This window comes from Oryctolagus cuniculus, unplaced genomic scaffold (assembly GCF_964237555.1).
Source record: "Oryctolagus cuniculus unplaced genomic scaffold, mOryCun1.1 SCAFFOLD_35, whole genome shotgun sequence".
Taxonomy (NCBI): Eukaryota; Metazoa; Chordata; class Mammalia; order Lagomorpha; family Leporidae; genus Oryctolagus; species Oryctolagus cuniculus.
In genome coordinates, this window is record NW_027208301.1 from 1,418,186 (window position 1) to 1,445,118 (window position 26,933).

The 26,933-nt window shown below is 40.8% G+C and overlaps 1 protein-coding gene and 1 pseudogene across 1 annotated transcript in view; one reads left to right on the forward strand and one right to left on the reverse strand.

Moving 5' to 3' along the window:
* Positions 1 to 26,933, reverse strand: part of LOC138848192 (zinc finger protein 585A-like) — a 55,072-nt gene that overhangs the window by 16,620 nt on the left and 11,519 nt on the right. The window lies entirely within an intron of this gene.
* LOC138848189 (vacuolar protein sorting-associated protein VTA1 homolog pseudogene) lies at positions 14,031 to 15,670 on the forward strand (annotated as a pseudogene).

The window sequence follows — 26,933 nt, forward strand, 5'->3', positions numbered from 1 at the left end:
GATTAGAAGGCCTTTTTAGTGAGATACTAGCAGAAAACTTCCCAGGTTTGGAGAAAGACAGAGACATCCAAGTACAGGAAGCTCATAGAACCCCTAATAAACATGACCAAAAGAAATCCTCACCACAACACATTGTAATCAAACTCAACAAAGTAAAACACAAAGAAAAGATTCTAAAATGTGCAAGAGAGAAATGTCAGATTACTATCAGAGGATCTCCAATTAGACGCACAGCTGACTTCTCATCAGAAACCCTACAAGCTAGGAGGGAATGGCGAGACATAGCTCAGGTACTAAGAGAAAAAAACTGCCAGATCAGAATATTGTATCCTGCAAAGCTCTCATTTGTGAATGAAGGTGAAATAGAGACCTTTCATAGCAAACAGAAATTGAAAGACTTTGTGGCCACTCATCCAGCCCTGCAAAAGGTGCTTAAAGATGTGTTACACACAGAAACACAGCCATCAATATGAAAGAAGGTAAAGAAAGAAAACCTCCCAGTAAAAGATCACAGGAAGCTCAAAGTATATATTAGAAATATCTTTGGGAAAATGGCAGGAAAAAGTTACTATTTATCAAGAGTCACATTGAATGTTAATGGCCTCAACTCTGCAGTTAAAAAACACAGACTGGCTGAGTGGATTAAGGAACACAACCCATGTATTTGTTGCTTACAAGAAACGCATCTTTCCAAATATGCATGCAGACTGAAAGTGAAAGGCTGGAAAAAGATATTCCATGCCAACAGAAATGAAAAAAGAGCTGGTGTAGCCATATTAATATCAGACAAAATAAACTTTAACACAAAAACTGTTAAGAGAGACAAAGAGGGGCACTATATAATGATTAAGGGATCAATTCAACAGGAAGATGTAACTATTATAAATGTATCTGCACCTAATTACAGGGCACTGGTTTATTTAAAAGATATGTTAAGGGACTTAAAAGGGAGACATAGACTCCAATACAATAGTACTGGAGGACTTCAATACTCCACTCTCAGAAATAGAAAGATCAACCAGACAGAAGATCGACAAGGTAATAGCAGATTTAATTGACACTAAACCCCAAATGGATCTAACAGAAATCTACAGCACTTTCAATCCTACACTTAAAGAATTTACATTCTTCTCAGCAGTGCATGGAACCTACTCCAGGATTGACCACATACTAGGCCATAAAGCAAGTCTCAGCAAATTCAAAAGAATTAGAATCATATGATGCAGCTTCTTAGACTGCAACAGAATGAAGGTGCAAATTAGCAACTCAGGAATCCCTAGATCATATGTAAACACATGGAGACTGAAAAACATGCTCCTGAATGAACATTGGGTCATTCAAGAAATCAAAAGAGAAATCAAAAACTTTCTGGAAGTAAATGAGGATAACAACACATCATATCAAAACATATGGGATACAGCGAAGGCAGTGTTAAGAGGAAAGTTTATAGCAATAAGTGACTACATCAAGAAATTAGAAAGGCACCAAATAAATGGGCTTTCCATTCATGTCAAGGACCTAGAAAAACTGCAGCAAACCAGACCCAAAACTAGCAGGAAAAAAGAAATATTTAAAATCGGAGAGGAAATCAACAGGATTAAATTAAAAAAAAAAAAAACTGCGAAAAATCAGCCAAACGAGGAGCTGGTTTTTTGAAAAAATAAACAAAATTGACACACCACTGGCCCAACTAACTACAAAAAGAAGAGAAAAGACCCAAATCAATAAAATCAGAGATGAAAAAGGAAATGTAACAACAGACACCACAGAAATAAAAAGAATCATCAGAAATTACTACAAGGACTTGTATGCCAGCAAACAGGGAAATCTATCAGAAATGGATAGATTCCTGGACACATGCAACCTACCTAAATTGAACCATGAAGACATAGAAAACCTAAACAGACCCATAACTGAGACAGAAATTGAAACGGTAATAAAGGCCCTCCCAACAAAGAAAAGCCCAGGACCAGATGGATTCACTGCTGAATATACCAGACATTGAAAGAAGAACTAACTCCAATTCTTCTCAAGCTATTCAGAACAATTGAAAAAGGGAATACTCCCAAATTCTTTCTATGAAGCCAGTGTCAACTTAATACCTAAGCTGGAAAAAGATGCAGCATTGAAAGAGAATTACAGACCAATATCCCTGATGAACACAGACACAAAAATCCTCAATAAAATTCTGGCTAATAGAATGCAACAACACATCAGAAAGATCATCCACCCAAACCAAGTGGGATTTATCCCTGGTATGCAGGGATGGTTCAATGTTTGCAAATCAATCAATGTGATACACCACATTAACAAACTGCAGAAGAAAAACCATTTGATTATCTCAATAGATACAGACAAAGCATTTGATAAAATATAACCCTTTCATGATGAAACCTCTAAACAAACTGGGTATAGAAGCAACATTCCTCAATATAATCAAAGCAATTTATGAAAAACCCATGGCCAACATCCTATTGAATGGGGAAAAGTTGGAAGCATTTCCACTGAGATCTGGTACCAGACAGGGATGCCCACTCTCACCACTGCTATTGAATATAGTTCTGGAAGTTTTAGCCAGAGATATTAGGCAAGAAAAAGAAAGTAAAGGATACAAGTTGGAAAGGAAGAAGTCAAATTATCCCTCTTTGCAGATAATATGATTCTTTAGGGGACCCAAAGAACTCTACTAAGAGACTATTGGAACACATAGAGGAGTTTGGCAAAGTAGCAGGATATAAAATCAGTGCAGAAAAATCAACAGCCTTTGTATACACAGGCAATGCCATGGCTGAGAAAGAACTTCTAAGATCAATCCCATTCACAATAGCTACAAAAACAATCAAATACCTTGGAATAAACTTAACCAAGGACGTTAAAGATCTCTACGATGAAAATTACAAAATCTTAAAGAAATAGAAGAGGATACTGAAAAATGGAAAAATCTTCCATGCTCATGGATTGGAAGAATCAACATCATCAAAATGTCCATTCTCCCAAAAGCAATTTATAGATTCAATACAATACCAATCAAGATACCAAAGACATTCTTCTCAATCTGGAAAAAATGATGCTGAAATTCATATGGAGACACAGGAGACCTCAAATAGCTAAAGCAATCTTGTACAACAAAAACAAAGCTGGAGGCATCACAATACCAGATTTCAGGACATACTACAGGGCAGTTATAATCAAAACAGCATGGTACTGGTACAGAAACAAATGGATATACCAATGGAACAGAATAGAATACCAGAAATCAATCCAAACATCTACAGCCAAATTATATTTGAGCAAGGATCTAAAACCAATTCCTGGAGTAAGGAGAGTCTATTCAATAAATGGTGCTAGGAAAACTGGACTTCCACATGTAGAAGCATGAACCAAGGCCCCTACTTTACACCTTACACAAAAATCCACTCAACATGGATTAAAGACTTAAATCTATGACCTGACACCATCAAATTATTAGAGAACATTGGAGAAACCCTGCAAGATATAAGCACAGACAAGGACTTCTTGGAAAAGACCCCAGAGGCACAGGCAATCAAAGCCAAAATTAACAATTAGGATTGCAACAAATTGAGATGTTTCTGTACTGCAAAAGAAACAGCAAAGTGAAGAGGCAACTGACAGAATGGGAAAAATATTTGCAAGCTATGCAACAGATAAAGGGCTAATAACCAGAATCTACAAAGAGATCAAGAAACTCCACAACATCAAAACAAACAACCCACTCAAGAGATGGGCCAAGGATCAAAATAGACAGAAGAGGAAATCCAAATGGCCAAGACACATGAAAAAATGTTCAGGATCACTAGCCATCAGGGAAATGCAAATCAAAACCACAATGAGGTTTCACCTCACCCCGGTTAGAATGGCCCACATACAGAAATCTACCAACAACAGATACTGGAGAGGATGTGGGGAAAAAGGGACACTAACCCACTGTTGGTGGGAATGCGATCTGGTAAAGCCACTATGGAAGTCAGTCTGGAGATACCTCAGAAACCTGAATAAAACCTACCATTGAACCCAGCCATCCCACTCCTTGGAATTTACTGAAAGGAAATTAAATTGGCAAACAAAAAAGTGGTCTGCACCTTAATGTTTATTGCAGCTCAATTCACAATAGCTATGACATGGAATCAACCTAAATTGATTGCCCATCCACAGTAGACTGGATAAAGGAATTATGGGACATGTACTCTATAGGATACTACACAGCAGTAAAAAAAAAAAAAAAAAAAAAAAAAAAAAAAAAAAAAAGAAATCTGGTCATTTGCAACAAAATAGAGGAATCTGGAAAACATCATGCTGAGTGAAATAAGCCAGTCCCAAAGGGACAAATATCATATGTTCTCCCTGATCAGTGACAACTAACCGAGCATCTAAATTGAAGCCTGTTGAAGTGAAATGGACACTATGAGAAACAGTGACTTGCTCACTCCTTGTACTGACTGTTGATGAACAACTTAATAGTTTATCCCTTTTAGTATTTTTTTTCTACTTAATCCTATTGGTTGACCCCTGTAATTAACACACCATTATTCTTAGGTGTTTAAATTTAACTGAAAAGTGATCTCTGTTAAATATAAGAGTGGGAATAAGAGAGGGAGGAGAGGTACCATTTGGGACATGCTCAATCTGACTTGCATCAAATGGTAGAGTTAGAAACATGCCAGGGGATTCCAATTCAATCTCATCAAGGTGGCATGTACCAATGACATCTCACTAGTCCAAGTGATCAGCTTCAGTTCAGAATTGATCATAATGATAGGATTAAGAGTCAAAGGGATCATATAAGCAAAACTAGTGTCTGCTATTACTAACTGATAGAACTAAAAAGGAGAGAATGATCCAACATGGGAAGCAAGATGCACAGCAGACTCATAGAATGGCAGATGTCCTAAACAGCATTGTGGCAGCCCATGAGAGTATTTTAGGGATGGCAAGCCAAGACACTCTGGCAAAACACACAAACACACACACACACACACACACACACCTAAATGAAAATGAAAGATCCCTGTGAGTGAGAACTCAATGGAAAGAATGGGCCATCAAGGAAGGAGGTACCTTTCTCTGAAGGGAAGAGAGAACTTCCACTTTGACTATGACCTTGTCTAAATAAGATTGGAGTTGTTGAACTCAAAAGGCTTCCATAGCCTTGGCAACACATGACAAGAGCCTAGGGTGATTACTGAGGCCGTAAACAAGGGTGTCAATTGTTAAATCAACAACAGGAGTCACTGTGCACTTACTCCCCATGTAGGATTTCTGTTCTTAATGTGTTGTTCAATGTGAATTAATGCTATAACTAGTACTGAAACAGTATTTTACACTTTGTGTTTCTGTATGGGTGCAAACTTTTGAAAGCTTTACTTAAGGAAGCAATGCAGATAGTGACTTTCAGATATGAGAGGTTATTCCTCCACCCCTGGCTGCGCCCTTAAGACCACTATCTTTCTAATCCATTCACAACTCTCTTTTGAATGCTGGTCCAGAACTTCTATTACCACCAAGTCTTGAAAACTAATGGATGAGGTAAGGTAATATCAAGTATATCTTATTCACTCTGGTCAGTATGATCCATACTGCTTGGACCATGCAACTAGGATCTTTACTTTTTAATGACTCTTTTCTCTGCTCTTAGCCTTAAGGTGTTATCTCAGAGAGCATTAAGTTGTATTCTGTTAGAAAAGATTCCTATTTGTTGAGCTCTCTTCTTCAAATACCATAACAACTTCTCACTTGCAAAGGAAATGGGACTGTCCCCCAGTACCCAAACTTCCATGTTCCCAGAAACTAGGTATTGTATAAATTCTGTATCCTCAAATGAGGAGTATTGGGCAGGCTATACAGTGCAGGAAATGAGAAACTTCATTTACAGAAGATACACCAGAAACCCCATAAATGCAACTGCAACACAGTGTAAGTCAGTCTGCACACATCTCACAGTAAGGACATTTCACTAGTATTGTTGCTATACTCATCTTAAAGATGAGTAAACAGTGACAGAGGTGCAACCTACATTCAGCTCATATACAATTCAGCTCAAATGGTCTGAATATCCATCTCCATCCCATGGCCATCTTGTATGAGATGAGTTGTCTACAGAAATTTTAGAACCCCTTTCTGTATACCTAGAGACCCACTGGTCTTCTGTCAGACACATCATCTACTTTTTTTTTTTTTTAAGATTTATTTTTATTTATTTGACAGTCAGAGTTACAGAGAGAGGTAGAGACAGAGAGAGAGGTCTTCCATCCACTGGTTCACTCCCCAGATGGCCACAACAGAGCTGTGCCAATCTGAAGCCAGGAGCCAGGAGTTTTTTCTGGGTCTCCCACACAGGTTCAGGGGCCCAAGGACTTGGGCTGCCTTCTACTGCTTTCTCAGGCCACAGCAGAGAGCTGGATCAGAAGAGGAGCTTCCAGGATTAAAACCAGTGCCCATATGGGATGCTGGCACTTCAGCCCAGGGCGTTAACCCACTGAGCCACAGCACTAGCCCCTCATCTTCTGACAAAAAAAAAAAATCCTTGAAAATCCAACATTATTCATTTCTTCTATGGCTTTGGAACTGAGGATCTACCACTGGTATCCCTTCCTGAACCAGCCAAGGTCTATAGGGTGTACCTGAAAGAGAGATTATAATGCCTCCAATCTACAACTGCACCTATGCCATCAAGAGACAGGAACCTGCCCTGCTCTCCAAAGTTCCCTTTACCCCCACACTAACATTCACAGACATAGAAACCAATCACACAGTCCTTGAGCAATATGAGGACAGCTTCAGGACCAGAAATTCTCTAAAGATGGTGGCAGTGGTTGCAATTGCATATGCTGAGAAGGAAAACAAAGGAGACTTTCCATGATCTTTCCCTGTTGACATCACGGGCTGATGAAACTACTTTCCCTGTAAAACAGTGCACAGCTCCATTAGGAATAAATTTGCTGGAAAATCAACCTCTTAGGATACAGCAGGGATACATAAAAACTTGTCTAACCACATGAAGTGCTCACATAATATTCCAATTCCTCATTAATTCCTGCCTTGGTAAATACATTTGAAAGAAACATAATATAAGTTGGCCGGCACCATGGCTCACTTGGATAATCCTCCACCTGTGGCACCGGCACCCCGGGTTCTAGTCCTGGTTGGGGTGCTGGATTCTGTCCCAGTTGCTCTTCTTCCAGTCCAGCTCTCTGCTGTGGCCCGGGAGTGCAGTGGAGGATGGCCCAGGCCCTTGGGCCCTGCACCCACATTGGAGGCCAGGAGGAAGCACATGGCTCCTGGCTTTGGATCAGCACAGCACACTGGCCATGACGGCCACTTGGGGTGTGAACCAACGGAAAAAGGCAGACCTTTCTCTCTGTCTCTCTCTCACTCTCTCACTAACTCTGCCTGTAAGGAGAAGAAAGAAGAAAGAAGAAAGAAGAAAGAAGAAAGAAGAAAGAAGAAAGAAAGAAAAAAGAAGAAGAAGAAAAGAAACATACTCTAAGTGGAGAAATTAAAATGTGGATAGAATTTTTGGAAATTGTCATTAAATATACTATTATTTTTTCAATTCTCATAATTAAATTGTGGTTCTAAAACATCAAATACTTCTACAGATACTTAGAAAAAACCTCCAAGGACTCTTTTTAACTTTAGTATCTAAAGAAGAAAATAATATCCCCGAATAAATCATTTTTTTTCTTTTTACTTTTTTTTTTTTTTTTGACAGGCAGAGTGGACAGAGAGAGAGAGAGACAGAGAGAAAGGTCTTCCTTTGCCGTTGGTTCACCCTCCAATGGCTGCCGCGGCCAGTGCACTGTGGCCGGCGCACCGTGCTGATCCGATAGCAGGAGCCAGGTGCTTCTCCTGGTCTCCCATGGGGTGCAGGGCCCAAGGACTTGGGCCATCCTCCACTGCACTCCCTGGCCACAGCAGAGTGCTGGCCTGGAAGAGGGGCAACCGGGACAGAATCCGGCGCCCCGACCGGGACTAGAACCCCGTGTGCCGGCACTGCAAGGTGGAGGATTAGCCTAGTGAGCCATGGCGCCGGCCTCCGAATAAATCATTTTTAATCCTTTAAAATGATGCTTGATCTTACCTACTAAAATAATTTGTGGATCACATTTCACAGTAAAAGAGTAATAATTTGGTGGATTAATATGGCTGGAAAACAGGGTGAATGCCTTGTAAAATCTTTGTGAATATTTAAAACTGCACTATCTAATAATTCTTTACCCAAAACTTCCTGAAATTCATCTGTCCATCAATCCAGTTATCTGCATATTTTTAACAAAGCTATATAAAAAAAACTGCATTTAAGTTGCAGTTTCTGCCAAATATTAGGCAAAGAGACAAATATTAGGGTATCATGGATCTCCTGCTTTTACTCCTCTTCTTGTCTACATGAGAATTGGTGTGAAATTATAGTCAAACTCTTGAGGATTTGAGTGATGGTCTCATGGGCCATTGACTGTTGGCCCACAGCTATTAGTCATTTTTTCTATGTATAGTGTATGAATTGTGCTATTCAAATGCCTATATCAGCACTGATCTGGTAATTGCCTTTCAGTGACTTCATTCTACAAATTGAGGGACGTCAGTTTTGAACTTTTATCTTAAATAACTTCATCTCAGACCCAGAAGGAAATTATTACTTAGTTCCCAGCTTCATACGATGTAAACAGAAAATGAAGTTTTATGCATCAAACAAGAATAGTATCATGAAATAGTGGATTCCCTTGTTCTTTCTAAAAATTATTGCTCCCTATAGTGGTAGCCACACACTTCTGACAGCAGGAGTTGCTGATTTTAGAATTACGGTTGTAAATTCTGTGGGGATTCCTGAGAAGAAAGTGGGCAGGCAGCACACAACACTCAATTGTTGTTGATTGATCTTTTACAATTCATTTTCTCTCACTGGTTTTAAATACATCTTTTTTTTTTTTTTGACAAATAGAGTTATAGACAGTGAGAGAGACAGAGAGAAAGGTTTTTCTTCTGTTGGCTCACTCCCCAAATGGCTGCTATGGCCAGCAATGTGCTGATCTGAAGCCAGGAGCCAGGTGCTTCTTTCTCGTCTCTCATGTGGGTGCAGGGGCCCAAGCACTTGGGCCATCCTCCACTGCCCTCTTGGGCCACAGCAGAGAACTGGACTGGAAGAGGGGCAACCAGGACAAGAACCCAGTGTCCATATGGGATGCCACCACCACAGGTGGAGGATTAACCAAATAAGCCACGGCAACAACCCCTACATACACCTTCTGAGTAATGACCAGTATTTATAATTTCAAGCACTTAGAAACAGGAGCTCTAACACTTGATTTTACTGAATCAATAATGAAAAATATTGCCCCTAAGAAATAAAAAGAGTGAGGATCACAGAGTGAAACTAATTCAGGATTCTATAAGGACTAAAATTGAGGTCAAGCTTGAGCTACTTATCACTAATAGAAATGTCACTAATAGAAACAACCAGTGTTATCTGACCAAGTTTTACTAGATGAGAATGGTAACCCATATTTGTGCCACTTTGTGTCCCAATCTCTTCACTCCTGATCCAGCTCCGTTATTAAACCTGGGAAAATAGCAGCAAAAGATGGCCCAAATGTGTGGACCTCTACCCACACCACAGTGCCAGCCCTAATAAATCTTCTTAAAAACCTAAAGAAGGAAAATGTAAAATGTATAAATTATAGTTGTATATAGGTATAAATTTCTGAAAAGTACATAATTTCATCCTTTTAGACATCTAAAATTTATTTGTAAATTATATAACTGAAAAAGATAAAGAGACATTGATTCTTATGTCTCTTCAGCATAAGACATCAACTTTTCCAGGTTCTAGATGCACTTATTCACAGAGTTTCATAGATATAATCAGTAATGTGGCTCAAACAACAGTCTTACCCAGGGGATCCCATTAAATTTAAACAAGTTACTCAATACCATTTTAGAAAAGTTCCAAGATATGTATCAGAAGAAAAAAATAATTTATTTGGTAAATCTCATTTTAACTATAGTATTACCTAAATTTCCAATAGTCAGATGTACTCAAAAAATCCCACAGGTGGGATAGATGGCCTAACACAGCAATTATTAAAATAAAAATTTTAAGCTACAACTTAACTAGGGAAAATAATACTCCACAGGTCTCAAACTAAAATCATTAAGATGACATAATAAAATGAAACTCAATGTCTTCATGCATTAAAATTTATTACATTAGACTTAATTAACAAAAAGGTGATTATTACAGCTCTTTCCCACTTGGCAGCCCAATTGTTCCTGTTGGATCTGGGAAAAAGTAAATGGCATCTCATGGTAGATTACTAAAATCTTAATGCTATATGCCATAGATTCTGTCCACCATACTTTATATCTAATATTAACATATCTGATGCCTCTTAGTAGATAAATGACCTGTCTTAACTATTACAAAATTGGCAAATGTGTTTTTTCAAAGCTTTTCCAACAGCCTCTTAGTCTAGTTTGCCTTCACTTTGAAAAGACACTTCTTCTAGGGTATACATGAGCATCACATTGACTTTGCCATCAAACACAATTTTTGCAAAGAGTTTAACTACCCACCTTTTATCAGGAGCACAGAATATATCACATTGATTACTTCCTCCCTGAATGAGACTGTTTGACACACTTGTGAAGAACATACAATGTTAATACCTTTTAGTCCTTCCTGGGTTTTGGTGCAGTGCATGCCTCATTTAAGAAACTGTCATGGATGCTACAAATCAGCCCAGCTTTCCAATGAAAAGTGCTAAAATCAGTCAAATTAAATTCTGTAGGCACTATCATTAGTGCTCTCAGTGACTTCTTCACTGTGGAGCTCATATGCCTTCTAAATTCTTTGGATCATTACTTCTCAAGGGCTGTGATACAAGAAATAACCTCTCTTGGAACCTTGCTATGTGCCAGTAAAATTAAATTAGATGGCTATTAACTGTGCTATATTGGAAAAACAGTCACCTACACACCTTGAGCCTGTGATTCTCCAAACCTTCTTGTCTAGTAGGACTTTGGCCATGGATATATAACAGTAAAATGTGAGGATGGCACTAAGGCCTCCTTAATAAATGATGGACCCAAACTTGGCATACTCCATTTGGCAAAGGGGATGGCTTCCAATGTCTACTATGTCCTTATACTCCAAGGAGGATGTCACAGATATTGATGCTCCAAACTTATCCAGCTCCCTGCTAAAGTGTCTGGGAAAGCAGCAAAGGCTTGCCCAAATGCTTGGGCCCCTGAACCCATGTGATATCTGGAAGAAGCTCCTATCTCATGAGATCAGCCTGGTCTAGCCCCAGTCATTGCAGCCATTTTGGAGAACAAACCAGAAGGAAGATCAGTCTCTCCCTTTCTCACTCTAACACTGCCTTTCAAATACATAAATAGATCTTTTAAATGTAATCATTTCAATAGATTCTTCAGTGCTCAGTCTTGATTACTTTTACTATATTAAGGACATTTTCATTTCTTTTTTAAAGATTTGTTTATTTGAAAGGCAGAGAGGGGGACAGTGTGCTGCAGTATGCAAAGCTGCCATCCATTATACTGGCATTCTATATAGGTACTGGTTCAAGTCACACTTGTTCCACTTCTGATTTAGCTTCATGCTAATGGCCTGATAGAGTGGAAGATGGCCCAAGTACTTGGGCTCCTGCCACCCCCATGGGTGACTCAAAAGAAGCTCCTGGTTTCAACCTGGCCCTTCACTGGCCATTGGAGACACCAGGGGTGTGAATCAGATGATGAAGATCTCTCTCTCTCTCTCTGTAACTATGACTTTCAAATAAAGAAGTAAATAACTTTTAAAATGATTTTAGAAAGGGCAGAGAAAGTGGGTGAAGAGAGAGAGGAAGAGAGGTCTTGCATATGTTGGTTCACTCTCTAAATGTCTGCAACAGCTGTGGCTGGACCAGGCTCTCAGGTCCCCTAATAAGTAGTAGCTCTTGCACTTAGGTGAAAGGAACTGAAGAATTTGAGCCACTACCCCATGCTTCCCAGAGATATTGAGCAGGAAACTAGTTTGGAAGTGAAACACTGAAAACTTGCATTAGCACTGCAATATAGAATGTGGGCATCACATGCAATGACCAACAAATTAGAAAACCTAGAAGAAATCAAGACACATGCTAGGTAAAAAAATTGAGCCATGAAGACATATAGAAAACCTGAACAAACCAAAAACCAAGACAGATATTGAATCAGTAACAAAAACCCTCCAAAGAAAAGCCCAAGACCAGAAAACTTCACTGCTAAATTCTACCAGACTTTTAAAAATAGAACTAATTCCAATTCTTCTTAAGCTATTCAAAGCAATTGAAAGAGAAGAGTATTCCCAAACTCCTTCTATTTGGCCAGTGTCACCTTATTTTCTAAACCAGAAAATGATACAATAGATAAAGAGAATTAAAAAACAATATCTCTTGATAACTACAGATTCCAAAATTCTCAACAAAATACTAGCTAATAAAATCCAACAACAGATCATAAAGATAATTTACTTGGACCAAGTGTAATGTACCCATGGTATGCAGGGATAGTTCAACATATGCAAGTCAATAAATGTGATATGTGACACTAGCAAACTAAAGAATAAAAACCACATGATGATCAATAGATGAAGAGAAAGTATTTGATAAAAAACAACCTTTCATTATAAAAACCTTAAGCAAGTTGGAATAGAAGGAACATTCCTTATCACAATCAAGGCAATATATGACATCTTCAACCAACATCATATTGAATGGGAAATCGTGGAAGCATTTCCACTAAGATCTGAAACCAAAATTGCTCTCCCACACTACTGTTGTTCAATACACTACTGACAGTTTTAGCCATGGCAATAATGCAAGAAAAAGAAATCAAAGGAAAACAAATTAGAAAGGAGAAAGTCCAATAATCTGTTTGCAGATGACATGATCCTAAATATTGGGAAACCAAAAGACTCCACCAAGATATTATTGAAACTCACAAGAAAGTTTGGTAAAGTTGTAAAATATGAAATCAACACACAAAAATCAATAACCATTATATACACAAAAATGCCATGGCTGAAAAATAACTTATCAGATCAGTGTCATTCTCGATAACCATGAAATTTTTTATTACCTTGGAATAAATTTAGTCAAGGGTGTGAAAGATCTCTATAAGAAAAATTACAAAACATTAAAGAAAAAAAAAACACAGAAAAAGGAAAAATCTTCAATGTTCATAAATTGCAAGAACAAATATCATCAAAATTTCCATTCTACCAAAAGAAATTATTTTTAACTTTACTTTTACAATCATTTATTTATTTGAGAGGAAGTTATAGACAGAGAGACAGAGGGACAAAAAGTGATGCCTTCTAACTATTGGTTAATTCTCCAAATAGCTGTAATGGCTGGTGCTGGGCTGATCTGAACCCAGGAGCTAGGAGCTCCCTCCTCATCTCCTATGTGGATACAGGAGCCCAAGCACTTGGGCCATCTTCCACTGCCTTTCTAGGCCATGAGCAGAGAGCTGGATCAGAGGACCAGCTGGGACCCAAACTGGCATCCATATGAGATGCCAATGCCACAGACAGAGGCTCAAACTACTATCCCACAGTGCCAGCCCCTCAAAAGCAATTTACAGATTCAATGTGCTCTCAATCAAAATACCAACAGCATTCTGAAGGAAGATCTTTCTCTCTGTCTCTCTCTCACTGTCTAACTCTACCTGTCAAAATAAGAAAATAAAATTAAAAAATTTAAAAAATAAAGGACCATACAGCATCACCTGATGGTTCAGAAGCATGACAAGTAGGACCCTGTGGTGGCCTATTACTGAATAGTTGCTCAAGAATTGATCTGAGGGATGTTTGTTGTCAGCCATTGTTTGATCATTATGTATTTCACCAAGGGGGTCATTTATATGCCATGCAAACTAGAATGAAGATTGATAATAAAACTCCTGAGTGTCATAAATTTTTATCAAAATTAACAGGTCAGTTAGGAGCTCTTAATAAATAGTTGGGGGGTTGGCACTGTGGTGCAGCAGGTTAAAGCCCTGGCCTACAGTGCTGGCATCCCATATGTGCTCCAGTTCAAGTCCCAGCTTTTCCATTTCTGACTCAGCTCTCTGCTCTGTCCTGGGAAAGAAGCAGAAAGATTGCCCAAGTCCTTAGGCCCCTGCACACATGTGGAAGACCTGGAAGAATCTCCTGGCTCCTGGCTTCAGATCAGCACAGCTCTGGCCATTGCAGCCATTTGGGGAGTGAACTAGCAGTTCACAGAGGCCGATCCTCTTTCTGTCTCTCTTTCTGTAATTCTGCCATTATAAAAAATAAATAAATCATAACAACAACAACTGTTAGACCAGACTTGGATGGGACTCAGTTATCCCAATGAGAGACTTCAATGATGCAAAAGCAAAGAGGTTTATTGTTCTAGCTCAATCTAGGGTCAACTCCTCCAATCATGACAGAGGTCATTTCCTTTGTGGGGTTTATATAGGGTTTTCAGAGACATGCTATACATTATAGCACCATTCAGCAAATCATCTCATTCTGTGAGAATTTAAAGAAGATCTCATAAAATTGATTAGTAAATCCAGTGGTGGGAATAGACCTAGTAAAGGTGGTTAGATGGCTTTGGGGTTGATGCTTTTTAAAATGATTGGCTAAAGTGTAGGGTCCAAGCTGCAAGGGTGTATGTTCCAAACTGCAGGGTTTTGGGATGTTATCAATCACCTTAATGGTCTAAAAAGACACCTGGATAGCAGGTATTTCCCTGCTATCTGCTGATTGGCTGTTGCTAGGGGAGTTTATCACAAGGGGAGTTTATTTTTCTTCTTTCAGGAGCTTTTGCCTTAGGGTTCAGGGCCTGGTCAGGCCTGAGTTACAAGATGGAGGCCTAGTCTAAAATAGCTGTGCCTTGATCCAGGCTCAGGTTCTTCACAACAACAACAAAAAGAAACAGTTGGGTGATAATGAAGCTATTACCTAAGGAGCAGTTGGTTCTGCCCATTTGGGGAATTATTCTTGGATAATGTTTATATATGCAGACAGTGAACATTGTGCTGGGCTATTTCACAAAAAAACATGGTCAAGTTCTTCTACGCTGTAAATTTTTTAATAGATGTCATAACCGTGTTCAACATAACACTGATGAAAATGTGAAACACACAAAGTATGCAAGGTGGAAGGTAACATATATCCATAATTGCCTAAAGAATGAGGAGACTCCTCAAGCAGGCCCTATTGCAATTGAGGAAGATACTGATGGTGAAGAAAATGAAGATGCTGTAGTAGCATCTCTGCCCATTCAACACACCTCAGCCATCATCATCTTCAGCAGTTGACCCAGGCAGCATGCCATCAGACAGCTATAGTTGAATACAGATTCCTCTGGGTGCACATGCCCCAGCCAACACACCAGCGAAAGTGCCTCATAGCATGGGTGTAACAAGGAATACCATCCAACCTACTCTATAGACTATTCCAGCCATTGATCCTGCACTTTTCAGTATGGTTTCCCAAGGCCACATCCACCTCACCCCTGAGGAGTTTGTGAGAGCTCAGAAATACTGCAAATATGCTGCCAGTGCTTTGCAATATGAAGATGTAAGCACTGCCATTCAGAATCTACAGAAAGACCTCAAGTTACTGATGACTGACAGAGAATGAAGCCTTTATACAACAGATCCATGTATCTTTGGCATAAAGAACTAACTCCATTACCCTATCTTCAGCCTATCAAGAGTACAGTTTCAAGAAAGACTTCAGTTGAGTTGAATATGATGATAAAATCTGTGTGTATCAGATTCCTTTTGAAGCATTCATCAGTAGCCTCAACCAGTTTTTATTGTCCATTTAATGGCTTTGATAATTTATGGGTACATAGGGCTGATGTTGGTAAGATTCTAAAAACACCTTTGAACCCTGCTTCAGCAAATGAAAACACAGAAAATATATATTGGAAATAAGCTTTATTAATTTACATACATGAAGAGAATTTTTTAAAAGCCATACTATTTGGACAAATAGATCATATTACTTTGCTGTAAAATTCTAAATCTAATAAAAGATTCCAGAATTGTCTAGATTAGAGATTATCTTTTTGTTTTCCTTAAGGCTTATAAAACAAATACAAATGTCCTAAAGTGCTAGATTAACCTGAAAAACTTATGTTCAAAACACAATTTTTATTCATTAGAGTTTAACATTGACAGAAGGGAAAGTCATTCAGTAAAGAGGTAGAAATGCTTTCAGACTTAATATTAATAATGTTGGTTTCCCAAATGCTTTTTCTTATACATTGAAGCTTAAGGCGAATTGGTATTTGCTGCATCAGCAGTCTGACTGCATGTCTTAGAGAATGAAAAATAGACACCTGTAGAGATGCCTGAAGAGTTGGTGCTTTTAAGTTAAGATTCTTCTCAGCTGCTGAGGAGTACGTTCCATCGAGTGCATAACTATGAATGATTCAGAAGACTTACAAGCCTTAAGGTTCTCAGTTGTTAAGTTTATGAATTTTGTTGGAAATTATGGACTTATGTGTCACCGAATTTGTTGTGTTAAAAAAATAAATACAAAGATTCTTTGTAAAAAAAACTTTTTTAAGTTTTTTTTAAGTTTTTTAAGTTTAAGGTTTGTATTGAACAAGATGTTTCTAAACTTCATAAAATGCTGTTATTTTAATACAAAACATACATAAGCATATGTTTTAAACATAAATAATTGATTATAAAAGCTTGTGTTTCTACTCAAATACACTTGTGAAAATAAATTACAATTTACCCACAAAATAATCTAGAATTTCCTACAGTATCTAACTTAAATAATGAAGTAAAACATCCTAAAACATCTTTTGTTTGTGTGAATTTAATTATAGTACCTTAAATTAGCATTCTCCATCCCAAAGGTTATTAAAAGTTTTGAAAGGGAGATAAACTCCATGGGGTTGGTAGATTTTCTGTTCTAAATTCTTCATGTACTTGGGGCTGGTGATGTGATGCAGAGATTAATCCTCTGCCTGTGGTGCTGACATCCTTTATGAGTGCCAGTTCTAGTCCCCGTTGCCCCTCTTCCAGTCCAGTTCTCTGCTATGGCCTGGAAAAGCAGTGGAAGATGGCCCAGGTGCTTGGGCCCCTGCACTGGCATGGGAGACCAGGAGAAAGCAGCTGGCTCCTGACTTTAGATCCGTGCAGCTCTGGCCATTGCAGCCATCTGGGGAGTGAACCAATGGAAGGAAGACCTTTCTGTCTCTCCCTCTCTCTCTGTAATTCTACCTCTCAAATAAATAAATAAAATCTTAAAAAATATATTCATTATATATTCATATTAATTACAACCTCTTATTTTAGAAAAAATGAGGGTTAATGGTTTATGACTTCTGCTAGTCTGTGATTGTTACAAAGTAAAACTTCTAGTCAAGGTATGAATTTGTAAATTCCTTATCGGCAATCACATTATTATAACAAAAATTGTAGTACTGAGTTAATAGTATTTAAATAAATGCAAATTAGGAGAATATTTAGCAACTTTAAAACACCTGGCTATCAAAATTATTCAGATGCAGACAAGATAAGACTCCTTGTGGGGTAACCACATGCTGAATATCTGTTTTTTTATTTACATGTCTCACTGTCACAGGCTGAACAGCAACAGAACACAGTATGAGAATGATGAGCACTCCTCTAATTCTAGAGACATATGTTCCCTGTCAGGACTTCATTGGCCTAACTCATCAAAAGCCTCAGGAATAAATGTTTCTGTTTTCAAGAGAATTGTGGGGCTGGCACCATGGCGCAGTAGGTTAATCTTCCACCTGTGGCACTGGCATCGCCTATGGGCACTGGTTCTAGTCCCAACTACTCCTCTTTCACTACAGCTCTCTGCTATGGCCTGGGAAAGCAGTAAAATATGGCCCAAGTGCTTGGGCCCCTGTACCCATGGGCAACTAGGAAGAGGCACTGGCTCCTGGCTTTGGATCAAGCAGCTCCAGCTGTTGTGGCCATTTGGGGAGTGAACCAGTGGATGGAAGACCTTTCTCTCTGTCTCTACCTCTCACTGTCTGTAACTCTGCCTCTCAAAGAAATAAATAAAATCTTTCAAAAAGTCTGTTAAAGTGAATTACAACCACCATTGTATGTTTTCTTTCACAACTTCAAGTGGACATAGCTCACAAAATAAAATAAATCATAGGCTGATGCCATGGCTCACTTGGCTAATCCTCTGCCTGTGGCACCAGCACCCTGGATTCTAGTCCCAGTTGGGGCGCTGGGTACTAGTCTTGTTTGCTCCTCTTCCAATCCAGCTCTCTGCTGGGCCCAGGAGGGCACTGGAGGATGGCCCAAGTGCTTGGGTCTCTGCACCTGCATGGGATACCTGGAAGAAGTACTCGGCTCCGGGCTTCAGATTGGCAGAGCACTGGCTGTAGTGGCCATTAGGGGAGTGAACCAATGGAAGGAAGACCTTTCTCTCTGTCTCTCTCTCACTGTCTATAACTCTACCAGTCAAATATAAATAAACAAATAAATAATCATAGTTTCATAAATACTAAAGCTTAGACAATTGGTACCAATGAATAGCTTCTTTCATAGTCTCTCTTTATAAATAATTAATAAGCCAGTTATTTTCTTCCTACTCTGCAGAGCCAGTCAATGCAATTGATTTCAAATTTATAATTTTCAAATCACCCAGAAATGCACAATGTTTATGCTTTTGCAGCTTTATAAGAGCATAAAATAATAGCAATTTTTAATTCTTGCACTTTTTAACATTAGAGAGTTCTAAGACATTAAATGGCATTTTTTTCTAACCCATGTAAGACTAACAATGTGCAGAAAAACATGAGGATTTTTGTTATGCAGATAAATAATTGTGCTTTGCCTAGAATCATGCTTCAACTGTGGTTATTTTTCCTCTCCACTGAAGCCAGGAAGAAGAGAGTCATGTGAAATTAATAAAATGCCCCTGGTATTCTTAAATGATTACTTTTTGGACAGGAACTTCCAAGAAACAACACCACAGTCATAGTGAGCTTTTTTCTGTGGTTGGAATCTTCTCTTTGCTTCCAGGAGACTAAGGGAAGCCACCTGGAGATACAGAGAAGGCCATGTGGGAATGGAGAGGCATGCATCTCCTCTGGAAGCAGTTGTGTCTGTGAAATTTTTTGCTCTTGGCAAATTTGACAGGTCTCTATCCATTGATAAAGAAGAGACTCATCATAAAAATTAGAAATGCAGAAAAAATTCATTGAAATCTCATTTTTTTCTGCCACAGGCAAGTGGAACAACATCTCTCACAGTAAAACAGACTGTAAAGAGTCTATCCAATATCTCTGGCTCTCCTCACATTCTAAGGACAGACCTCGGAGAACTTCCAGCTGCCTCTTCCAGAAAGGTAAATCAATAAATAAATTGTTAATAAAAAGAAAAAGGAGGTAACTTTTTTTCCGTATTTCTGGATAGGATTCCTGTCTTTGAATCAATATCTCATGATTTTTATTCATTTTTCCTTTTTTGGAATTGGGGTAGGAGTAGGCAAAAACATGCATGAAAGAAGGGGGAAAAAGCTTAAAGTACTAGATTGTAAAGTAGGAACAAATGGACAGGAAGGCTGGAGGTGAAGGGGTAAAGACTAGGTTAGGGAAAAAAGCCAGCTTATTAAATCCTTAAAAAGAGAAAGGAAGAAAGGAGTGGGAAATAGAGAAGTATGGTTATGTTATTCTGGAATTACAATCTTATGCAATCTTTTCTCTTTGTATTAATACAAATAAAAATGTTTAACAACTGAAAGTTCATTCCTTTATTGCATCATTACTGCCTCATTCCAACACTCTATAAAAGCAGAAACCAAAGGCAGGCATGGGTTGCAGGGTGGAAGTGACAGTGCTAGCTCTATTTCTCTAATGTCAACCTCTGCACCCCAACTTCTGATCCAGCAAAGTTCTATACAGTACCCAGAATCAGCTTCATAAAATAAACCACTTAGGGCTAAAGCTCAGAAAAAATCAATGTCCCCATTATTCTTTGCCTATGAAGTACTCATAAAAATTAGCATGCTGCTAAAGAAAATGAGATTGTTGCCAAGCTATGTATAAAGAACACAGGGCTGCAAAATCAGGAGGCAGTTTGGTGTTTTATGAGCACCCAAAGTGAACTTCAGATGAAGAAGGGGATGCATTACAGAATGGGAGCTGAGTAGGCAGCCCAGCCAGTAGTGACCACCAAGCCTTTAACCTGAGATTTGTGAGTATTTGTGAAGTGTACAAATGAGTTCTACCTCTAACAACAGTAATTACTTTTTCCTTAGGACACAAGGCAAAACACACTTTTTCCAATTTTTATCTGTTTTTCATTTTATTTGAAAGGCAGGGGAAGATGGAGAGGGAGAGAGATTTCTTCCATTTTTGGTACACACTCAAATGGTCACAACAGCAGGCAATGTTCAGCCTGAAGCCAGGATCCCAGGACTACATGCAGGCCTGGGTGAGTTCAGTTGATTCTGAGGACACACAGTCTTCAGTGACACCTGTCTTTATAAAGACACATCTCAATACAAAATAAAACTCCCTACTCAGGACTTTTGAGATCCAAGAGAAAACTCAAATATTTTGCAAATGAGTGCAAAGCAGAAATCTGGAGACTTCTGTGAGCCAACAAGTTCCCTGCCTATCTGAGAATCAGCCTAGTCACCAGGGAGATCAAGGGAAGAGGACCAAGCAAAGCCACTTGGGACCTGTGTCCAGAGTCTCATCTCTTGAGTGAGCATAAAGGCAGCCCAGTCATTGGGCACTGGCAGTTTTGGACCACCTTAATCCGGAAGAGGGTACACAATCTAGTCAACTCCAATTTGGGCTGAGTTATCAGACTGGCAGTCTGGCCAAAGATTGTCACCCATTAAGGAATCTGGACACAGGAATGGCCAAAAAAGAATCATAAGGAGATGTGCACAATAGGAGTCAGAGTACTAAGTGGGTAATGCACAGATCCTAGACCAAGGCAATAGGCAATGCCAACCTTCTCTTTTGTTGCAAAGTTTTCTTATTTTATCTAAAGGCCTTGAGAAACAGATCTGTAGACATCTCATGTGTAAGACAAACATGCATCATTCATAATTGGCCTATAAATATTAGCATTCTTGCCCTGATCAATCAGCCTCAAAAACTAGCTCAGGGAGGGGCAATTAAAGGGAATCACTTCAGTCTCATTTCTAGGGAAGTACACTTCCTCCATGAACTGCTTCTTACAAAATATTTCTCCAATTTTCCAGGAGAAATACATCAACTCTGAAGAGGCTACTTTTTTTTTCCATAGAGCCCAATACCTCTCTTGGGAATCACCTGTGATGCCAGGTAGGTGGATAACAAAGCCATTGGAATCATCTACTAGAAGACAAGATACTTTACCCAAATCACTATAATTCACCCTACAGAAAAATGCAAACAGAACCACAAAGAACTCCAGTCGATCAATCCCCTGGTTTAAGCAAAGGGCATATTTGCATTACTCCAGATATGCAGGCCTCTCTTTCTGTTGTACTCTCATGTGGACTATCTGCATAGGGATACAGAGTGAGGGGGAGGCTGCAGCAGTAAAAATGGTCAATGTTTCAAATATAAAACTGATTTTTAATTATCTCAAATTCAGTCATAAAAATTCTGCTCTAAGCAAGACACACATAAAGTCAAGCTCATCCTTTTCTCAACAAAAATTTAATTATAACTGCATATTTAAGAGTGTACTATTGCATTTAATTCCAGTACCTCTCTACATCTTATTTTTTTAAGATTTTATTTATTTGAGGGGTCAAATTATAGACAGTGAGAGGAAGAGACAGAGATAAAGGTCTTCTGTCTGCTGGTTCACTCCCCAAATGGCTATAACAGATGAAGCTGCACTGATCTGAAGCCAGGAGCTTGGAGTTTCTTCTCTGTCCCTCCTTGGGTACAGGGGCCTAAGCACTTGAGCCATCTTCTACTACTTTCCCATGTGATAGCAGAGAGCTGGATCAGAAGAGGAGCATCTGGGACTAGAACAGTGCCCATATAGGATGCCAGTGCTACAGGCAGAGGATTAAACTACAAAGCCACAGTACCACCCCTCTACATCTTACAAGCACATCTTATCTGTAAGAAGAAAACTGAAAAGTGAGTCAAGTATATCACAAATTATGTTAGAAATTATCTCTAAAAAAAAAAAAAAAGGAAAACCCTATAATAGAAACCTGCACAAATGACCTGTGTCCTATTACTTTATCCTTTGGAATACTTTTCAAGATTTCTTCCGGCCTTCCTCACTCCTTGCAGCTCTCTCCCTTTGGAAGCAGTCTTGTAGACTGTCAATCATTATTTCAAAATGTTTTGTAGGGAGGGCCTGAATGGCCTTCTAACATCCCTTAAATACATATTTCCATAAAACAGATGATAGAGGGGCTGGTACTGTGTCCCAGCAGGGAAAGCTGCTGCCTGCACTGCTGGCATCCCATGTGGGCACTGCTTTGAGTCTCAGCTGCTCCATTTCTGATCCAGCTCTCTTCTGAGGTCTGGGGAAGCAGTAGAAGATGGCCCAAGTCCTTGGGCCCCTGCACCCATGTGGGATAACTGGAAGAGGCTCCCGGCTCTTGGCTTCAGTTCAGGGTAGCTCCAGCCATTGCAGCCATCTGGGAGTAAACAAGAAGATGGAAGGCCTTTCTCCCTCTCTCTCTCTGCCTTTGCTTCTCTCTAACTCTGTCTTTCAAATAAAAATAATAATAACAAAAACAGATAGTAGAACATACTGGGAAAGCTGTTGCCTGTGATCCTGGTATTCCATGTTGTGCATGAGTTCATGTCCCAGCTGCTCTACTTCTGATCCAGCTCTTTCATGTGCCTAGGAAAGCTACAAAGTTTGGTGCCTAAGCTCCTACTCCCACATGGGAAATGTGGAAGATGATACCGGCTCCTGACTTTAATCCAGATTCAACCCCAGGTGCTGCCGCCATTAGGGGTGTGAAACAGTGGATAAATGATTTACATTTCTCTCTCTCTCTTTGTAACTCTTTCAGATAAATAAATATCTTTAATTTAAAAAAATTAACAAATGGCCCTGAATATTCTGACATGTAACAAGAGCCAAGAAAGTTGCTGCTGACTTTATGTAGTGCCTTCTCAATCCATTCTATAAGAAAATATATATATTTCTTTTGCTATCCAAGCACACAAATCCAAAAGAAATAATACTACCCAGTACAACTCTGTTTAAGGCTGCTCCTGCACTGAAGAAAAGTAAAGAAGCAAGGGGCCCAAACCCTGTGTGGCAGGGTGACAGTCCCCTCCTCACTCTGCATCTGAGTTTCTGGTTAGAGATGGAGACAAAGGCAAGTCCAGATACTGCAGTGGTCCACAAACAGCCTCAATCACAGACATGCCTTGTATGTGTACAACAGAAGGAGAGCACAGAGCACTATGTAAGGGAGGAATACATTGAACAGAAAGTGTGGGGAGCAGCCCGGACTGGACTGAGTTACTGGAATTAAGACTTATTCTATGCATCTGCTCTCCCACAATATGGCGCTGGGAGAGAAGTAAATAGCTTCTACCCAGCTGCCTCTCACCAACTTGACAAGCTGCAGGAGCTGCTCCTGATTGGAGGAGAGCAGCGTACTCGGCATGTGGGCAGCCGAGTTAGGATTGGCAGAGGAGGACTATAAAGGAGGAGAGAGACGGCATGCACCAGGAACATCTAAGGGGAACATCTAGCTGAGGGAACACCTGTGCAGCCCCCGAGAAGAGCCGGCCGGCTGTGTGCCGCTCCCCTGCGGAAGTGGGGAATGTGGCCAGGGGGAACTGCCCTTCCACGGAGGTGGAAGGGATAGTAGCCAACCCGGGAAGAACCAGCAGCAAACCCGGGGAGGGCCGAGCAGACGAAAGAACAGCGCAGGGTCCTGTGTCGTTCCTCCACGAAGAGGGGGAGCGACATAATGGTGCCGTGACTCGGATAGGAAACCTAGGCCGGATAGGAAACCTAGCTCGGATAGGAAACCTAGGACGGATATGAAACTTAGGAGGGAAGAAACGGGAAGAACTGGGAAAATATTGGAGAGAGAGACTAGCAAACAGCCTAGGGAAAATATCGGAGAAAGAGACTAGCAAACAGCCTAGGGAAAAGCCAGACGAAAAGGGTGCCGGAAGAAGCTATTGAAAGCCTAGGCATAGATTCGGATACGGACTACGGGGGGAAGCTGGGAGAAATCTCTAAGGTCGAAAGCGAAAGTGAAAGCTAGAACAAACAGACTCGGATGCGGACTGTGGGGAGAGGCCAGGAGAAATGAGGGAGGAGTATTGTTGGAAGAAAGCTTGGGGAAACATACCGGGTAGAGAAAAGTGTTAGGGAAATTGAAGCCGCGGGGGGCAGGCCAAGGCGGAAACGGAAGCCACTTTGGGATTCTCAAGTTAGCCCGGGAATGGGGGGCGAAAAGTTGAAACCAGAAGCTGAAACGTAAGCCAGATTGGGATCCGTCTGATTAGCCCGGGGAGCAAAGGACGGGAAGCCAAATCGTGGGGCGGAGACCTAAGCTGGGTTGAATTCGCCAGGCTATCCCGGGGAACTTAGATTGAATGCTAGTGGCGGACACGTAAGCTACGCTGGGTGACTCGCGGAGGCTGCTGTGCGCAGAGAGAGCGTGCGGGGCACAAGTAGATAGGGAACGGGGCTGGCGCGAGGCCGTGGTGCAGACGCGAAGGGCGTGGAGACCTCGGAGCGCGCGAAGCCAAGCCGCGCAGAGCCGGGAAGCAGCCTCGGGGCGGGCACCGGAAAGCCGCGCAGATGAGAGAGGCGCGGGCTGAAGCGGCGCAGAGCCAGGAAGCTGCGGGGATAAGAGAAACAGAAGTTTAGAAGTAAGATGAGAGAAATAGGAATGCTGGCAGACAGAAGTAAAATGGGAGAAATAGGAATGCCCGGAGATAGAGAAATAGAGAAAAATAAGGCCTCCCCTCAACATGGCAATGAGAAAGCTTGGATTCGGTCTGCCTGATTAAGTGAGGCGATGAGCACCTGGGCGGCTAGCAGCTTATGCGCCGCAGGTCACCGAAGACAGGCACGAATTAACATCAGTAAGGCTTCCCCACAATACAACAATTAGGAGGCTTGGATTCGGTCTGCCTGATTTAAGGCGGTAAGCACCAGCAAGCAGCTCGACCAAAGCATGAGCTGCAGGTCACCGAAGATAGGCACAAACCAACACTAATAAGTCTCCCCCACAATACGGCAATGAGAAGGCTTGGATTCGGTTTGCCTGATTGTTAGGGCTTGTAAGCCCCTGCGGGCAGAGCAGAGCATGCGCTGCAGGGCACCGAACACAGGCACGTATCAGCGCCTAAAAACCTCCTCACAACATGGCGAAGAGAGGACCCGGATTCGGTTTGCCTGATTGATAGGACTTGTAAGAGCCTGTGGCAACTCTAGCAAGTAGAGCAGAGTGTGTGCCGCGGGACACCGAAGACAGGCGCGTATCAACGCCAAAAAATAAAAAGAAAGGGGGATCTGTGGGGAGCAGCCCGGACTGGACTGAGTTACTGGAATTAAGACTTATTCTATGCATCTGCTCTCCCACAATATGGCGCTGGGAGAGAAGTAAATAGCTTCTACCCAGCTGCCTCTCACCAACTTGACAAGCTGCAGGAGCTGCTCCTGATTGGAGGAGAGCAGCGTACTCGGCATGTGGGCAGCCGAGTTAGGATTGGCGGAGGAGGACTATAAAGGAGGAGAGAGACGGCATGCACCAGGAACATCTAAGGGGAACATCTAGCTGAGGGAACACCTGTGCAGCCCCCAAGAAGAGCCGGCCGGCTGTGTGCCGCTCCCCTGCGGAAGTGGAGAATGTGGCCAGGGGGAACTGCCCTTCCACGGAGGTGGAAGGGATAGTAGCCAACCCGGGAAGAACCAGCAGCAAACCCGGGGAGGGCCGAGCAGACGAAAGAACAGCGCAGGGTCCTGTGTCGTTCCTCCACGAAGAGGGGGAGCGACAAGAAAGGAAAGGATGTGAATGGACATAGCCAAGAATTTCCCCACTCTGCTGATCATGATCTCAAGGATGTCCAGGCTAGAATTCCATTTCACTTTGGAAAGCCCACTCCTTGAAATTTTCTCCTCCTAGGTGTATTTTTCTGTAAGGAATCTGTCCTCCTGTGAGAGAGGGCACCACCACAAATTGAAAACCAGTCAAAAAGCAGAGTGATGGCTTTAATTCTCAGAGGTGAATGGACAACCACATCTATGAATTCTGCATTAAAAAATAAGCTTCCTTCTGCTCTAGGAAACTAATGTAGGTTTGGGCTAAAATGAGAAACACAGAGACCAGCTGGGTCTGTTAGGTGAGAAGAAAGGAAGCTTGATTTCCAGTTGTTACTTTGTAGCATGTTAGTTTTGAGAGGATTTCATTTTCCACTTCTGCTTGAAGAAATGGAAAGGTAGAATCAGTGCCAGCCTAACACACAGCAGCTTTAGCCACTGATGACATCACAGCTTGCTCCCCAAAAGTGACAGTCAAAATAAACTCAACAAATGAGAACCAAAATAAAACAGAAGAGTCTACCATAATACCAACATTTGTTCAGCAGATATTACCCAGATCTTGACACACAAGTCACCAGGATAAAGGGTGGGTCTGGCTTTGTGGCACAGTGGATTAAGCCACCACCAAATAAAATGCTGGGATCCAATATGTGTGTCCATCCTTTAAAAAAGATTTATTTATTTGAAAGTCAGAGTTTTGGGGGCCAGTGCTGTGGCACAGCTGGTTGAGGCCCTGGCCTGCATCCCATATGGTTACCAGTTTGGGTCTTGGCTGCTCCACTCCAATCCAGCTGCCTGCTAATGTGCTTGGGAAAGTGGCACAGTATGGCCCAAGTCCTTGGTCCCCTATATCCATGTGGGAGATCCAGAAGCTAATGGCTCCTGGTTTC